The 16,500-nt window shown below is 40.0% G+C and overlaps 1 protein-coding gene across 1 annotated transcript in view; it reads right to left on the bottom strand.

Annotated features, from left to right (window-relative positions):
• LOC108051185 (protein muscleblind) overlaps positions 1–16,282 on the bottom strand; it is a 160,931-nt gene extending 144,649 nt beyond the window's left edge. Inside the window, exon 1 of the mRNA XM_017133176.2 lies at positions 16,262–16,282. The gene's annotated coding sequence lies outside the window, so the exon portion shown is untranslated. The remainder of the gene's footprint in view (positions 1–16,261) is intronic.
• Between the last annotated feature and the right edge of the window lie 218 nt (positions 16,283–16,500).

A 16,500-nucleotide genomic window follows, 5' to 3' on the forward strand; every position in this document is an offset into this window, starting at 1 on the left:
AATGCAATTTAATCAACACCATAGTTATTTGTTTTCTGGGTTATTAAATGTAAAGAAAATACAACAATAAATTATAAGTATATATTTTAAATATTTATAGAAGAATAAACAACTTATTCTGATTATATACAGTAGTACTGCATTAACAGTCCAACACTTTATTTTGTAATGCTCTTACCAAGTTTTTGCATCTCCATTGAATATATAGATATTTATACTTTTACTTCCTATAATTTTCTTTGCTATTAACTCAATTTTCCGCTGAGTGTGGCTTAGCTTTCAACGCTTGTGGGTATTTGGAAAACCTTTCATTAACAAGACCCAAATTATGAATGTCGCGCTGTCGCAGTGCGATGGCGACAACTGTCAAAACAGGCTGAGTGTTGATGGCCGGCTTCGCAGTGGGATTTGCCTTATATAATGCACTGCTGGCGGAGAGCGCAATGATTTACACAAATTATTTTGCAATGTGCGTTGGCAAGTTGCTGGTTAAAGCCGTGGCTGTCTCGGCCATCAGAAAACCCCCTCCCAGCGACCCTTTCCCCCTTCCCACTCCCCCCGCTACCGCCTGTCGCCGTGAGCCGTAAGTCAAACAAATCAGTCGTGCCAGAAGATTAATGGCGGCATTATTGTGTCGCCTGCACAGTCATCCTCATCGGCATTCGCATTCGCACGGGCTTCGGCCTTCAGCCTTCGGTCTCCAGTTTTCCGCTTTCCATCGACCAGCGACCAGCTACCGTCATCATTGGCAACTTCATCATGCGGCTGGTCATCGGGTTTTCGGTGGCAGATGGGGTGGTGCGGGGGTGCTACTGGTGGGTGGTGGTGCACATAACCCGCTCTCAATGCGTCGTCACTCACATTGTGCCCTTAGGGTCCTGCCACCCAAAGAGATGGCAGCGTGACACGAAAATTGACTTTTATTGTCAGGACATTCGCAAAAAAAATTTACATATATACATTTACATGATACGTTAAAAAAACAAACTTAATAAAAATAATTTTGATTATATGACATTATTAAAATTTATTTTATTTAAAAGGTCAAAGGTCAAGAGTTTTTGTTCCAAGAACTGATACTATAAATGCATATACTTTTTAATGACTGAAAATATTATATTTAATGGGGAAATACTAGATAACTAAAGCAATGAATAAGTGCCTTCCAAATCATTTACTTCTTAAAACTTAGGGGTTTTTTATTTCAATGTTTAGTTTCCCCATTTTAATAATTCTAAATTTGTTCCTACAATCACGTGAACTGCTCTAGTTCTGTAAAAGCCCCTCTCTACTAAATTTTTCCCACTCTCGTTGGCTGCAAAATGTTGCATGCGATTTTTCTTGCAGTAAATAATTTTTCATGCCAGCTGTCCATGTTCTGTCTGTCTGGCTTTTCCGGCGGCCAGGCTGCTTCCCTTTCCCCTTTCCCCGACTGAAGTGATGTCCTGGTCCGCCCGTCTGTCGTATTATAGCCCATTGATCAGTTTGTTTTACTAGCTCCTGGCTGCCGGGATGCAGCTCCATCGTCTGGTTTTGTGTACACTTTGGATTATGAACTCTTTAAACTCCAGTGAACGGCATGCAGATGCAGATGTCGATGTCGATGTCGATGTCTGTTGGCCGGTCGAAGGCGGAACCTTTGGAGTTGGGGAGGTGGCTGGCTTTGTGGTCAAAGCCGGACTGCTTCCCAGTTGATTATGACGGATGTGGTTCGACAGCAATCCGTTTTGAAGTTCTGCCAAAAACGAGTTCAAATCGATGGCCATGTAATGTGCTAAAGTCTTAAAGATCAATTAGGCATAGATTTAAGGAGAAGTTTTTATCCAAATTTTGGTGGAATGCAATGGAATACTGATTTCATGGATTATAGAAGATTTTCTAGTTAAACTTATATTTGGTGCCAAAAAATACAAAACAATAATCAAAATTCAATTTAATTTGACATAATAGTACATATGTACCAATTTTATAAAAATATATGTCATTATCTTTCTGATGCGGTTAAGAAGTTGGTCTCAATTATCATTTAAAGTCATTTTTAAATCATTCGTATTAATAAATCCAAATTTGTATTATCCCACATACATTTTTGGTCCAAATATTAAGTAAAAACCATTTATGTATTGCCTATAAATTTTTTTGGAACAGTTTTGGTTAATAATTTTTTATTACTAATAATTTTTGTAGAAAAAGATATTTCTTAAAATGTTTTTTATTTCTTATTCGATATGAATCCATATGATTTGTAGAAATATGACAGACTAAATGCAGTCAAGTCTCTGACTTGGGCTTATAAAAGTATGGGGGTAAAAATAAAACTCAAAAATCGAAATGCCAGCCAACTAGTTTTTCCTCTCCGCTTTTCAGTTTCAATTCAACCAGGACAAGTGACTTTTGTTTGCATTTCTGCACCGGCTTTGTCCCATTCGGTTGTTCTTTATGCGAAAGTCGGGGCCCTAGGCTCCTGCAAATTTGTTTAGTTTATTGAGCCTGGTTCGTGAAGGGGAAAAGGCAGAGGCGACCACCGAAATGGCTGCCTGACAACTAGATGGCATTGTCCTGGGAGTCCTGCGAGTCCTGGAGCCCCGGCTGCAGTGCTGCAAAACTTTTCGCAACGGGAAGAACATTTAATTAAATTCCTTTGCACCTTTAGTGCTGCGCTAAAAATTCCAGAGCCACAGCTCCGTCGTTCAGGGCGGCAATAACAAATTAATCTCTGCGGGTTCTCCGGGTGTTTGCGACTCCGGGTTGCAAGCCCCACAAATGAGGCATTTGATTTTAAAACTAGCCAAAGTTTCCGCGACAAAACGGTGCCTCGTTTTATGTCGTCTACTGTCGCTTTTATGGCCTGCAGCTCCGTTCAATCAAGGGCTGAATTATGTTGACAGGGCACGCACAGTGGGGCTAGTTTACACACACCTTGGTGTGTGTGTGTGTATACTATGTATGGCACACACTCGGCCAAACCGACCGACAAAGTTTTCAATTTACGTTTTTAAGGCTTGCCCGCAGTTCTGATGGTGCTGGCACTTCGTCTTCAATTTCGCAAATGCGCCTCAACGTCTGGCCACGTAACCGGAAGGAAATGCACAACAAAGCTTTTCTTATTAGCATGTGTGGGTGGGAAAGGCGGGAAAAGGGGGAAATGTGGGAAATTAGGGGTTGCCAGGAAAGAACCTTTCCGTGGTTCGGCTGTTTAATCGATAACATTCTGCTGAAAAATTGGTTGGCATTTTATGGCCCAGCTGTGAAGCGATTCCTGTCACGAGACTTTGTTCACAATTTCCCAAGCCAGTGAAAGAAAGTTAATATAGCTAGCTAACACATTAGCCAGGAGTTACTTTTGTAATGAGAGACTGATTTTTATTTAGTAGATTACAGTAAGTTTTTCTTAATTATTTTATATCACATTATAGTAAGTTTTTCTTAATTATTTTATATCACATTATACAATTAAATAATTCCCAATATCTTATAAGTCTTATAATTGAGTATTTTAATATTCTTCTTATAATATCTACTAAGTTCTCTACTACAACCTATGCCATAAACAGTTTATAAAGCATCTATATATTGTTATTAATTAATTTATATCTTATTATAAACCTATCTAATTCCCAATTCCCTACAAATCGTATATAAGTCCTATAATTGAGTATTTCAATGTTCTTTTTAATATATCTACTAAGTTCTCTATTAGATCCAATACCATAAACAGTCTATGAAGCATCTATAAATTCCACAATATAAACACCACTGTATGAACTCCAACTTTAATCCTATTTTCTTGGGGATCTACTCGTTTCCCGCGCTAATGGGATTATGGGGATTAATCTCTATAGACAGCAGACTGGTAAACCGTAAACCGATCTGCTGCGACAGCCAAGAGCCAGTGAAAAAACGTGGAGAAATCAAACTCGAATCAATTGCCGAAAGCCAAAGGGCAAAAAATTGGGTGCAAGTGCGTGAGAGAGACGTCGACAGGCAGCCACTTTTCAATTTCTTTGCACGCACACCACCATCCATTTGGCCCAGTCCAATTTTCCACCCCCCTTCTGCTGGTTTTTCCACCCACCCACAGGCGATGTCCTTGCCCAGGGAAACGCTTGACGCTTGTCCTTTAAGCCACTTGCCGTCTTTTGTCCTTTGGGGCAATCAATCCGTGTTAATGGCTCCGCAGCTAAATCAAAAAGATTGCCACAGCATAAAAAGCGGGGGAAAACAAGGGGAAAACGCCAAAGAAAACCGCCAAGACAAGGGCTGAATGGGAAAAAAAAACAAGAAAAAAACAAAACCAACTGAAAACTTTGCACAAATATTTTCCCACTTGAGTTTGGCCAAATCTTTGCCAAAGATGGCGCAACTTAAATTGTTGTAATCCCATTCGTTGTTGCGCTGCATGTGGCCTGCTTCAGCTATTTAATTATGTAGTATCCTTCGGGCCAAACTTTGCGGAATCGAAGGAACAAGTTCACACACACTCACGCACCCAAAGTTTGCAAAGCCAAGGCCCAGATGATGCTGGGTGATGGGGAGGGGAAGGGGCTGTGCAATTTGTATGCCCGTCAAATGCGGCTCGTTATTGCGAAATTTAGAACTGCTCGAAATAATTCCAGCAAATTTTCGTGCAAACGAGCCAGACGCAGTTACTCCAACGGCAACCAAGACACAAAACTGCAGGCCAAGTGTGCACCCCACAAATGTTTCTAATTGGTTTTTGCAAGTTTGATATGCCTCAGGCCATGAAGTAGGACTGAATTAGTAATCAGTTTAAAGTTAACTCGGCATGAGCTGAGTGTTTATCAGAATAGTTCAAATAAAAGACCATGCCTTCAATATGTTATAACCTTTTTTAAGATTATAGACGTTGCTCAATGCTTTTAAAGATCTTATACAAATTACTCAGCTAAACAATTTTTTCTAAAATATTTTAAATGCACCAAAGTTAGAGTAGAACTTAAAAATGCTCATAAGAACTTGGACAGCCAAATCAACCTGATCAGAGTAATGTTCTAGTAACTGGAATACTTAAAAAAATTTCTATAATTTTAGCACAGTTTTAAAAATTGAAAAATAAGTCAAAAAGTATATAAGCATATTAAATAATTTTACAACATTATTTGGAAATGTATATTTGAAGAGATGGTTATACCTTTAAGCTATTTAAATACCTCATTTAATTAATCTTAAAATGTGATTCTACAAACATTGATTAACATCTGCTTAGCTAATTAAGGCAACATAGTTTTTAGAAACTCATGGCAATGCAGTCTTAATTTCCCCACTATAAATTGCTTTATTGACTGACGCATTGGTCGCCTGATCAATTGCAAAGTCAACCTGTCTGCCAATGCACCTGCTCACCTGCCCTTTTCTGCGCCCACCCATTAACACCCCGCACGTCCTTTGCCCGGGCACGTGCATTAAAAAGTTTTAGCGCCAAAGTTGTCCGGCAGAGTCCAGAATTCAGAATCCTGAATCCGGAATCCAGAATCCAGGAGGCCGGGGTCCGAAATGGAAACCATACGATCCGAGGCGAACTGAACTGAATTGAACCGAACCGAACTGAACCGAACCAACGGCCAACTAAACCAAGCCAAACTGTGTTTTTGAACCGGTGCAAGCCGGAAGTGGTAATAAAGAGAGGGGAAGGGGGAGGGGTAGGGGGTGGATAAAGACCTGGAGAAAGGGTGGAGTGGAGGGGGGATGGCGGGGCACAGGCAGCCGCTTGCTACGGACAAGCTGACGTAGTTTAATTATGTAGAAATCGAGACACGCACTTTTGCAGCCGACACCGGCGAACGATGCCCAGGTTTTGGCATATCCCCCTCTCTTTCACCTCACCTTCCTCCCTCTCTTTCACCTCACCCTTCTCGCTCTCTTTCACTCTGTTTGCGTGTGCGGCGTGATGCAATCGACACGCCCACTTTGTGACACCCACGCTCATAACCGGCATACGCAAAATTTGTGAGCTCAATACGCTTTTAAGGGGTTTTTCGGTATCGCGAGGAGTTTTGTAATTAAAATATATAATTTTATGAAAATATATATAAATATATATAAATTTAAAAAATATATATAAATATATATAAATTATAAAAAATATTTTTAAACCGTATTAGTAAGTGTAAAGATAAAGGTATTATAAAATCTTACTAATAGTCTTTATTTCTAGTCCCTTTAATACCTGTTTACGACATACCATCAGTATCTGTTCAATAATTTTAGAAACTTATTTATAGTTTAGGAGTCTAAATACCTTTTAAAGACAATGACTTTAAAAAGAACCCTCCAGATCAAAACAATCTGTTATAACCCCAGGGTATGATATTTTTCGCCTATCATAACTCCCTCCCTAATGATGGAAAGCGGAGTCCGTTGCAGGAGCAACTGGGATACTGTTACCTCGTATGCGATTATAAATTCTGTTGCATGTCAGTGGTTTTCAAAGTTGGAGCGATTCATGGCTTCGGTTCGCTTCGAGTCTGGCTTGCTCTGCTAAAACCTGGCAGGTGAAAATAATGGTGTGGAATTGCATTAGGCTTCTGCTGTTGCTGCTGCTACTTTCGCATTTCCAGGATGGATGTGCGAAATTTCCCTAGACCAAACACTTAAAGGTTGAAGGTCTGGAAAAAAATGCAACTTTCATCCGGGGGCCCAGGCATAAATTTTAATAAAAAGAACAGAAGCCAAGTCAGTAAAAGCTGTGCCGGATCCTTTCCCTGTTACCTTTCCCCGTAAACGTTTCCATTACTTTTTTGTTCCGTTTGTATTTTGTATTACGAACCGTAGGAGACAGTCGTTTATATCAATTAGCCAGCGCGTCTGGCATTTCTGCCACAGGACAACACTTGGTGCAGGTCGAGTTCAAATGGATTGGGGAGTGGGTCTCCTTGGTTTTAAATGGGCCTAATTGATTTATTTGGGGATTTACTTGCGTTAAAGTTGGCAAATGTTTTAACCAATTAAACGGCAAAGTACACACAACTTTAGGAGAAATATCCATTGAATGGCCACCAGAAAAAAAAGGAAACAATTCGCGTTGCCAACGCAATTTCACACTTTACCAGCTACAAATTGCAGCATCATAGCCGGGAAAATGCCCCGGATACCTTTCAGTAGCCACGGGCCTTGGCCAAGATTATATAGATGACGACGACGGGCTTGGAATTTTATGATTTATGAGTGCGTCCCCCTCTCCCCTTGCCCCCCTCCCTTGGTCATCAGCTTCGCCTTGGCTTTTCTTCGCCTTCAACCGAAATTGTTGCAGTTCTTTCACTTTTTTTCTGCTGTAGGTCCAAGTCACTGGGCAAGCCTTTGGGTCAGAAAGGCTCTGGGCATATGATTAATGGGCTTTTCACTTTTCAAACTCGGAATTATGAGCATTGCCTTTGTTCCCAGCTCCATATCACACACACTTTGTCTTTCAATCCGTCAGGTTTAAAGCAAATTGATCCGACATCGAGAAAGGAGTTTAATGGAATTTTAATTCAAGGTGAAAAGCATCAGTAAAACTTCCAAAAAAAATTATGTTTGATCTTAAATTATAATTATGATTACCATTAATAAGTAGAATTAATTTCTAATAACAATAATGCCACAAATTATACTAATTTGCAATTAAAAAAGTTGTTAAGCCATTGTTTTATTTATGACAGGATGCAATTCAGGATTAGGATCCACTTCGACGTCATTTCTTTCAACAAACATCGGCATAAATCGTCGAAAGTAATAATAATAATTTCTGAACAACTACAAATTGTTAAAATTATTTCACAAAATATCACAAAATTTATTTACGACCCAGACATGGTGCAATCCTCTTTCCAAAACTCGAGGGAGTTTGAGTTTAGAACATTTTCAACTGTTGCGCGAGGCAAATTTTTTTCAGTTGGGTTATAAAGTGTGGGGAAATCGCATAAATTTTATGACTGAATGGGCTGGAGTTTGGGTGGATTGCACTCTGTTTCACACACAGACTCCCAACATGACAAAAAGTGCGCTGAAAATTTCAACTAAATTATTCATTGAGCGCGCAATTGAGCTGGAAATGTGCACAGTGAGGCCCCCGTATAAGGGACTGTGGGTGTGAGTGTGGGTGTGCGGTTTGAATGTCTGGCACGTAGAAATGTCGGCTGTTTGGCTTCCTGGCACTTTTTTTACCCGGCTCCATTTTCGCTCGGAGGAGGGGACCGAATATGCCACTCAACCACTTGACACTTTGTGCGAAATATAAAAAAAAAAAAAAAAAACAAGAAAGGAAAGCTAACTTCGGGCGGAGCCGAAGTTGATATACCCTTGCAGAATATTTTATAAATTATATTGTCCAAAATTATTCATATGATGTATTCTTAATACTCATAAAATGTCCCAACTTCCTAACTTTAAAAACACCAAAGTTATGTCATTTCCAATCGTTCAGTTATATGGCAGCTATAAGATATATTCGGCCGATCCTTATGAAATTCGGTAGGTCGGATTGATTGGCCAAAAATAAAACCCATAGAAAATCCCAACTTCCTAACTTTACAAACACCAAAGCTATGGCATTTCCGATCAATCAGTTATATGGCGGCTATAGGATATAGTCGTCCGATCCCTATGAAATTTGGTAGGTCGGATTGATTAGCCAAAAATAAAACCCATAGAAAATCCCAACTTCCTAACTTTAAAAACACCAAAGTTATGGCTTTTCCGATCGTTCAGTTATATGGCAGCTATATGATATAGTGGCCCGATCCGGCTCGTTCCGACTTATATACTACCTGCAATAGAAAGACAACTTTTGGGAAAGTTTCAAGCAGATAGCTTTAAAACTGAGGGACTAGTTTGCGTAGAAACGGACGGACAGACGGACGGACAGACGGACATGGCTAGATCGACTCTCCTGGTGATGATGATCAAGAATATATATACTTTATAGGGTCGGAAATGTCTCCTTCACTGCGTTGCAAACTTTTGACTGAAATTATAATACCCTCTGCAAGGGTATAAAAAGATATAGGGTTAGGCGGCAGATCGTCCATAAACGGAAGTTTTCAGCTGATGGTGTTGCAGGAGAATTCAAAATGGCAAAACACTGGAGTTTATTGCCTTTTAATGGTACAAGCCATTAAAGCATCAACTTCATGATTTGCTGCAGCTGAATTGTTAACTTTATTGTCATGAAATCCATTTAAAATGGATGGTGCGTTCAGGACACTTTGGAAGGACCTTACTTTCAAAGTGCATTAATTACGATTAATAAACAAACGAGTTTTCCAAAAGAAAATACTTAATTAAATTGTCAAAATAAAATCTACAAGTCGAGTGCAATCAAAGCTGCCAAAACTATTTATATTATCCTTTCCTTAAAACCGAAAACATACATTTATCTTTTATTATTTATTGCTCTAATTAAATACTTAGCCCCACATATCAATTTAAGCCCCCTATCTTATTCAGTTAACTAATCATTCGCAAACAGAGCCCCAGAATCCAGTTTATAGCTGGATATCTATCGGAGTTAACTGAGTCATTTGAATACCAAATGAAGTGCTGCTCAAGGAGACAAGGGGAGAAGGGGAGCAGGAGATGGAAGGACTTGCATTATTAAGAACACAGCCGAAACTAAGTTACGTATATTGGCACAAGTCCTGCCCAAATAGTTCACTTCAAAAATCCACACAGTGCCGGAGTTTGTCTTCTTAATTAGTGGACAAGTTGGCAGACATTGTGTGTGTTTGCTTTGTGGGGATTATGATTATTATACGGCAATTATGCGTCTCTGTCTTTTGTCAATTGTGTAATAAGTGAGATGGCCTTAAGTAAATTCGGCAATGGCGCTGGCAAATTTGTCTCAATTTGAAAATGACGCCGGCTAAATCCAACATTTCCCCCCCATTTGAAACTCCAGCCGTTTAGCCGCCTAAGTTATGCGATCTTGGGGCTGGCTTTGAATCGATAATTATCCGAGTTGCAGCAGTCAACGGCAGGCATTGTTTTCCCCCTTGGCCACTAACAATATGCCACAATTTGGAGGCAGTCCTCGGCCCCGGCTTGATAAATGTCCCCGGCCAGAGTCCTGGCATCCAGCATCCTGCATGCAGGACTCACCTTCAATGGACAAATTAACATTTCGACAAAGGCAACCTAATCAAATGTCACAATCACGCATGCGGCTGTCCCTGGCAGCCAAAAACGAACCGAATTGAAGCCACTGCAGGTCCTGGTCGTCCCCCGAATTCCCCCACCCACCATCCTCCATTCTACACCCAATTCCATCCCAGATCCTGACACTTTTTGTGCTGGCCTTCGCATAACTTTCACTCTTGTCAGTTGCAAATTACATCGCACGTCTGCAGCAGGAGCAGGATCAGCAGCTCAAGGGGGCAGGATTGGGATTGGAATCGGGACTGGGGTTGGAAGTGGGCTGAAGGGTGTCGTAATTTAAAGCTTATTTTGACACTTCACCCCCTCTCCAGCAACAACACCCAATTTGCATCTTTCAAAATCGTGTTTTGTTACATTTTGTGCATGCGCAAAAATTTGCATACGACAATTAACACTCCAAAAGGAGACTCACATGTGTCCTGGCTGCTCTGCGAGTGTGCGTGTGTGTGTGAGAGAGTGCATAAGTGTGTGTGCGTGTGCTCGGCTTATCCTCTGCACTTTGCCGAATGCAACAGTCCTGCCACCACCACCGCCCCTGTACCACATTGCGTATGCGTAATTTTGTGTCTTCTGTTCAACGGCAAGAAACAGTGGTGGAATGGAAGCGTGAAGGATGAAGGACGAAAGATGAGGAGATGAGAGGAGCGGCATCACTGCCACTGGGATATGTTAATGGAGTTGCTGTTTGAAAAGCAAACCAACCTAATGAGAATTTGTAAATATTTGCTCAACACAACAATCGTTTGATTCCCAGTAAGAAGAGTCAAGGATGAACGTAATATTTAACACGAATCTTAAATAGGGATCGGTATAATCGTTAAATAATGACTTATAGAATGTTGCTACTTAGTATTTTTTAACAAGATCATGTACGAATACATGATTATAGAATAGATAACTTTCCTCTAATAATAATGCAATTTAAAATTTTCGTTTTAAGGTCTTAACACTTAGTATTAAGTTTAATTTTATTCATTATGGCAGATTAGTTGACACTCATTTGAGGAATTTGCAGCTTTATGGTATTTTAAAGTTTTTCTTGAACATAAAGTGTAAAAGTAAATACAAGCATAAGTATAAACCAATTGATTTATACTTTCATGTACTCAAACTTCAGTTTTCTTTGGAGTTCATTGACAAAACCCAAAGATCAAATAAACTTTTGAATTCCCCAGGGAAACCAGCAAATACCGATCCCATTACTCCGTGTCCCTTGAAATCCCCACCTTTTGCTCCCTTCCATTACTGGGATATCTTTAAGCAAATTAAGAACCGCAATCAGCCACAAACAATTCGCACTGAAATCGAAGCGACAGAAATCAAGGCAAAATGCCGTGCAAAAGGGTTGCAAGTTTGGACTGTTCGAAGGGTTGTGAAATCCGGGAAATCGGGAAAATCGGGGGGAGGTACAGCGTTTGTTGTTTGATGGCGATGCCAAGAAATGTCATGATAAGCGCGATACAGGGAGGCGGAGAAAGGGGCTTGGGGACAGAACACTCACACATGCCCATGTTATTCACACACACACACATACACTTAATACGCTTAATTGACTTTCATGTATGCACGAGTGAATGCAGCGACATGACAGCCATGGAACGGAGATGAGGGGCGCCGGGGGGCGATTGAGAGGTCCCTGGCCAGGGGGGCGTTGGGCTGGGGGGCGTGGCAGCGGTCTGGCATGTTGGCCAGGCTGCCACTGAAATGCTGTTGCCAACTGACGCGAACTCACGCGACTGGTGGCAGCATTAGCGATGCGAAATGGTCTCCAAATTAGGCACAGTCGACACTAAAAAAGAGAGTAATCCCAAACCCAAACACCAAACACCAAGCACCAAAATAAGACAAAAGATTCAGCAAACAATTCCACAGGGAGTGATCGAAGTAGAGGTACCAAAAAAAATGGATTAGTAATAAAGACTAATAAAAACTTTATACACGAAAATCAAAAGTGTAAGATATAAATATATTACATAACCTAATAAATTATAAAATCTTCAAAAAATACATATTATTTTCAGACATTAGGACATAAGTCAATTAAACAACTCAATTACACATCTATTTTCAATGCTAAACCAAATAAACACATATTATAAACACAGTTAGGTTTATAGTAAATCACAATTCTGAATGAAAAGCACCTGCACTTCACCCCACAGTCAATCGCATTCACAAAAACTGCATTTCTGGTTTCACCACAATCTGTTCTGAAGGACGCTCAAGATGGGAAAAAATCACCGAAATTGTGAAGAGAAACTAAACACATTTCACCTGGCATACCCGTTTTCATCCCTCGAGTATTTCCTGCCAAAAAGGAAAGCCCAAAAGAGTGCTAAATACAAGCATTCCACAGAAGGCATGAGAGCCCCATAATCGCAGGCAAATCGGCTACAAAAGGTTTCGGAAAAGTCCCCAATCTCTAACCCGTTTCGAACCCCCCCCCCCTTCGCTCGCATTCAATCACCGATTCACTTCATTGAATCACTTATTCAGTATTTTGCCGTTGCAAATGCCGATGTTTCATCATTTCAGCTTTTCCCCCAGATTTTCACCCTCGACCACAGTCGCATCGGTGTTTGGTATTGTGTGGATTTTGTGGCTCTTTTCTAGCACCTCGTCCCGATTTTCGATATGTGTGTGTTGTATGTTGTGTGTGGTGTGTTGTGTGTTGTGGGCTTGTCAATCGCATTTGACTGCTGTTGGCTGCACAAAACTCGACAATTATGCTGGCGTTTCTTTTCATGGTTTTAATCCCGTCATATTTGCGGCAGATACTAAATATTCATGTCGCTGTTGATGAGGAATTATGTCAATGATGGTCGGGATTTAAGGAACTGCATAAAGGGATATACCGCCGAAATTGGCACTCGATGTGGTTCTATTTCAAAATAAAAACGTATTTTATTTATGCCATTTTCAATATATATTTCAGTTGATAACACAATATCACACTTATTGAATAATATTGCTTGGAAACATTTCTAGTTCGTTGAAGCTTATAAAAACTATGCATAATTTAGCAAGACATTTTGTAAAACCAATTTTCCTAATCTCAGTGCAAGTTTCGGGCCACAAAACAAGTTGCGAACAACAATCCGCATAATTCTTTGGCCTTTCTCTGTCATGGCTCACATAATTCTAAAGTGCATTAGAGCCCCTTTGACTTCTGCTTGCACTTCAGCAAATAAGATCTGAAACGGGCACATCCCTTTCTCCGCATTTCTCCCCATTTCTCCGATTCCCTTTCTCTGAAATCCCGGCGTCGTTGTGTCTCAGTTGTTTGTCTTGCCAACAGGCGTTGCTCTGAATAAAGTCAATGTCAGACGGTCGTCTGTTCGCCAAGTGAAACTCAATTACACACATACTCCCACTCACATCCCCCCCCCTGAACTCACACCCTCACCTGCGAATAAAACACACTCAAAGAATGCAACCGGCAGGGACGCACAGTACATCACTTTTATTTATTTACATACTCGTACACACAAAAAGCTCAGAATAGACATTTTTATCTCCAGCTGGTTCCCAATTGCATACTCTTTTCAGTGAATGCAATATATAAATGCCCTAACATGAGAAATATATTTCAATATTTCAAAAGTGGTTCGAAAATAGACTTACACCAAAGTAAAATGATTTCGTATATAGCATTACTCTTTTAAAACTAATAAATTCAATATTGTATCTAATCTCCAGGCTATCCCATTAATGTTACGTTTCACAAATCGAACCGAGTTGACTTCGATTAAAAAATCACGGCTTAATAACATTTTTATTGGCGGACTCCATCGATTGGTAGCCAGTTTTTATTGCCATTTCATAACCGATACACGACTGGTTCCCAGATAATGAACCGATTTAACCACATTGTAAGCCAGTAACATTTACTCGCTTTAATTGAAACGTCCACTTCGTTGGATATTTTGTTTATAGGATTTTGCCAATTTCGTTAGCAAATCATTCGTTAATAAGGGGTTTCAATTTAAGAATGGAGTTATATTTTTAAAAAAATATTTATTTATGACTTGGTTTTTCAACATTTCTTCATTTGATTTGTTAAGTTAGGCAGTAAAATGCTTTAGCATTAAAGAAGAGTATCAAATGTTGCTTCTTTCATTTAGCTTCTTTGGCTCAATGTTTATGTGAGGGATCAACAAAAGGATACAGGGACACACACAAGCTGATGCAAGAATTTTCTGCAGCTGCAGCTGGCGCATAATGAGCGCAAAAACATCCTGTGCTGATTGTCTGATGCTGCGACTCTGTCGTCCTTGCACTCGAAGAAAAAAAGGAGTTCTTTGGCATTCCATTGGAGCAGATAATTATTAAAATAAAATGTGAAATGCCTAATTATTAATTTAATAAACTGTATAATAAATTGTTATTAAATGTTACTTATTAAAAAATCCTTGAACTTATTCTTTAGTCAGCAAAAATCTTCTATGTGCATTGCTTTTGGTTCATATTTTGCAAAGCTTGCCAAGGAAAGATTTGTGCGCTTTTAGCGACGTAGCAAAGTTTCCCTGCCCGCTTCGTATGATTTTGCCTTATTTTATTTTATTTTTTTATTTTTTTATTTTTTTATTTTATTTTACTCCGTGTTTGCTGACTTTTGAACGCGGCCAGGACATGAATGCGGATGCGAGTGTGTCCTCTCGTGAGTTCAGTCGGCGTGTCGCCAGTTTTGTTGGCTCCCCGTCGAGTTTTAGCGACATGTGTCGCATTCTTCGCATCCTGCCAAAGTTAAATGGATCTCGTAATTGTTGTCCCCGCTCCCTCCACTCACCTCCCTCCCCCAACCCTGATTGTATTCTTTCGTATTTTATAGAAATTGCGGTTTAATTGCTGCATTTTAAAGCCATTGAGGAGACAGCGTCATGTCCTTTGGCAAGAGGATAACACGATACTTGCTGTGACGGCTTTGTCACTGCCTTTTCATCCCAGGGGTGGGTGCTGAACCACCTTTTCGAACCCCTTTTGTGTGTCCTGCTCAACGCGAAGGAAGTGGGGTGTGTGGTGGTGGCCTCACTTGCCACGACCCCGGAGAACTTTTGATTCCTTGGCTCTCGTTTCGAGTGGAAGCTGCCCGGAATTTGATGGCAGTCAGCAGTCAGTAGTCAGCAGTCAACAGTCAACACCTCTCAGGTGGTCAACAAGTCAATCGATTTCACACGCGCCACTTGATGGATGGATTCGTGGCTCAAAGTTTCACAACCGTTGTTCGAACTTGTTTGATTCCTTGTTTTGAACTGTGAGTGGTTTTAAGTTTAATTGTTTTCAGTTTACACAAAATTATTGGATTTCAATTAAACTTTATTATTAGTTTGGGGTTTGTTTCTCCCGTTGATTTTATTTTAAACATCAATTATATTTTATATTACAAAACTATCACTAGCCAAAATGTAATATTCATTTAATATTAATAAATTATACGCAATTTCATAAGTTTGACTTGTACTTTGTTAAGTTTAATTTTACTAGAGATTGAATATTTTCTGGAATCTATAATGTTAATTACACATTTCAATTGGGACTTTATTAACAAGCAGATAAACTCACTTCGATACTTATTTAATTTGTATTACATTAATGTGTAGTATTTCCGTTTAAATGTTTACCTTTCTCTCAATTGAATTTCCGTACTCTGAATCCCATTTGAAGTTTTTTTCGCGTTTGCATGCTGCAAAGTTGCAAGATCAATCTCATCAATGCCGATTGAACGGCAACTTTGTGCACAGTACCGCCGTGATGCATTAAAAGCCAAATTACTGGATGCTAAAAATCCATGCAAATGCCCGCCCTTCATCCGGAAAATACGCCCCCTTTCATGGCAATTTTCCATGCAGTTTGATTTGATTCTGCGTTGCACTCGGAATCATTTTTTTACGATGCGCCAACGGGAATCGCTGGTGGGGAACTGACTGGTAATGAAACGTCTATAAAACTCAAACGAATGCACACAAATCGCAAATCATTTATCATAAAAGCACATAGTGCACTGCCATTCCCCCTCCCTTCCCGCTCTCCCACTTAAATTTTCTTTTTCGCCCTTTCCCCAGCTTTTCCCGTGAATGCTCCACTAATCAGAGACCTTTGTTCGACTTACCTGGGCAATTGAAGGGAAGTACGGAGAGTCGGCGGAACGTAAAAAGAAAAACAAATGTTTTAACAAGGATAGATTTATATAAGATAACCCATTAAAAAAGCGTATCAACTGCGAATCTGAGACGCCTGCAGACAGTTTAAATGCAAAATGCCGTCGAGGTGTGGACTCTTAATTAATATGTGCAGTATTAGTGATGGCAAATCGCCCATTACGTTAGCAATTTGAAAGTCGATAGAAAG

The sequence above is a fragment of the Drosophila rhopaloa genome, unplaced genomic scaffold (genome assembly GCF_018152115.1).
Source record: "Drosophila rhopaloa isolate 14029-0021.01 unplaced genomic scaffold, ASM1815211v1 contig_115, whole genome shotgun sequence".
NCBI lineage: Eukaryota > Metazoa > Arthropoda > Insecta > Diptera > Drosophilidae > Drosophila > Drosophila rhopaloa.